The sequence below is a fragment of the Nannospalax galili genome, unplaced genomic scaffold (assembly GCF_000622305.1).
Source record: "Nannospalax galili isolate Female #2095 unplaced genomic scaffold, S.galili_v1.0 scaffold85, whole genome shotgun sequence".
NCBI lineage: Eukaryota > Metazoa > Chordata > Mammalia > Rodentia > Spalacidae > Nannospalax > Nannospalax galili.
This window is the reverse complement of record NW_008358866.1, coordinates 5983758-5986470: the sequence shown is the minus strand read 5'-3', so window position 1 is coordinate 5986470 and position 2713 is coordinate 5983758.

Here is a 2713-nt window from a genome sequence, read left to right as displayed (position 1 = left end):
TTCATCTCAGGAATACAAGGTTGATTTAATAGATAGATATCAATGAATGTACTACCTCACATAAGTAGACTTAAGGACAGGAATAACACAATTATCTTAAAAGTGTTTTCTTTAAATAAAAAGTTGAAAGTTCTCCATTTAAAGAAAAGGTATCACATCCTGAGGTTGCTAAGATCTAAACAAGATCAGACCTCTCAATCTATTTAATTAGTTACAGTGATAGATTCTAAAGTTGATATGTTTATTGTATTTTTGTTATATTTCTTAATATTCCCTGGACAACATTTCAAATGTTATAAATCAGACTTCAGTTTATTTTAATTTGTAATTTAATATTTCAAAAAACTGTTTCTTTAAGATGATTACAGTAGCATTGTATTTATAATCTGATAAATATCATAGACAAAATGTTCCCTTCCTTCCTCAATTATAAAGTCATTTTTAAGCAAGTTACAGAAATAATTTCTTGGGGCTGGAGAGATGGTTCGGTGGTTAAGAACACTGGTTGCTCTTGCAGAGGACCCAGTTTCAATTCCCAGCAGCCACATGGCAGAAAGAATTATTAGGTATAACACTATCAGGAAGGATATTCAGTATTATTTAAAAATATACATGTGCTAAGTATTAGCTAAGCATGTGTAGTTTTTAAGAGAAAGGGAAATAAAATCAAGTCATAACAGCCCAGGTAATAGGAGAGAATTTCTTTTAACTAGTCTCACAAATTTATATTAGAAACAGTTACATAAGAAAAAGAAAATGCTAATATTTTACCTCTTAAGATCTGGGATGAATTATCTTATTGACATTTTTCCTCATTTATATCCTTAATACTTCTTAATGCCATTATTATAGAGGTCTCTGGGAGGCTGCCCTAGAGCATTTGAAAACCATCTGACAGTAACTATCAACTTAATGTTGGCCTGATGTCTTGGAAGACTTGCTTCCAGGAACCAGCATGGACAGATACCTGGCCTTTCTGAGAATTCTCTAAGCACCTTGCTCCTAAGGAGAGTTGATTTTCCTCTCTCAGACACAGCTCAGGAGTCTAATGACTCAAGATGGAAATGCCTGTGGTACTTAAGCCACTGTGAGTTTTTCAGTGACAGACATTCCATAGTTTACTTTGCCTACAAAACAGAAGTATCCTTGTCAAAAAATACTAGAAAAAATAGAGTTTTGATAACTTGAAGGTCTTAGGAAAGATGCTTCAAGCTTCTCAAAATTGTTTTTAGTTCTGTGAAAGCCAAGGAATATTTAGAAATCATGCTATGTCAGATTTTAGTAAATGTGACCTGTTGCTGAATAACCTTTATGATCAAATGGTTTCATATATCTATTCTTCAATTTAGCAAACACATTGAAATCTCAGCAAAGAAACATTTTGCTACTTAAAGAAATATCACTTACATGATGAAATCTCTGTCTACTACAGGCTGTCTCGGGAGAGAATGGAAGCCTAGCTCAAAGTCCAAGTTATCTTTTTCAGAGCCAGCTCTTCCAAGAGTGCACGGAGACTCTAGCTTTGGGTCACTGTGCACTTTGAGAGTGCACAGCATAAAAATACTCTCCTTCCCTATTGTTGATCCCTGTGGCATGTTTATGTTGAGTTTCAAATCATGATCTCTTAGCACTTTTTAACGTCACATAGAATTGTGGTTTTAGAAAAGGTTAAAAATAGAGATTTGTTTTGCTGTGAAATCTTCTCATATTAAACTAATGAAAATAACTATACTGAATTGATTATTCAATTGAATTCCTTATATTCTATTAAAGTTATAGAAAATAGTTTATAATTAGAGTTGGGACAATTTGATTTCTTACACTATTACATCTTTATTCAATGAACTTTATTGTGCTCACTGTGTGTCAAATAATATCCCAGCTTGAAGGAAAACTCAGAAGGACTGGACGATGTTTTTCTCTGATACTAATGCAATTTTTATTGGAATGGTATATTTTAAAATATGTACATTTTCATTAAGAAGAAATTTTTGACATTGCAGAATCAAAAAAATCACAGCTCTTAATGTATCTGAGATTTCTAGAGTTGATTTTTAAAAAAAATTCAGTTATTTATTAAATAATCTGGCTTAGTCACAAAGGTGTTTATTGACCTTGAGTGGATCAGCTAACTTCCGTGATTTGGGTGTCTTACACATAAAAGGAACTTTTTCTTGATATCCCTTGGTCTCTTGGTCTGCATGTATTAAAGACTTCTTTGGTGTCTGGTCTGGTCTAGACTACTGATTTTTTTATTTGACGTCTTTGTTTAACACAAAACCTAATCATTTAAATAACACTTTAGCTTCATTAAGAGTGATTGGCTTTGATTATTTATTTTTTTTCTGGATTCATTGAGCCCACTTGGACATGAAGGACATCACTGAAGAAGGGTATGTACAATTTCTTCCAGAAGAATACAGTGATTATATGCATGTTAACATCTTACCAGAGGGGTGATATAGGGTAACATCTGAGCTATATAATATATACTAAATCAATAATCTCCATGTGCCATTGTAAAGTTAGCGATCAGATTATTTTCATTTAAAATGGGATGGACATTTGTATATTTTACATATTCATATGAGAACTTTGTAATATGAAAGTTTTGGAAAGCTTGTATTTAAAAAACTGAGGAGGATAATGGATAATCTTCAAACTATAACACTAAGAATGCTTTAAACAGAGAATTCTTCTGAGGTTGAGACAA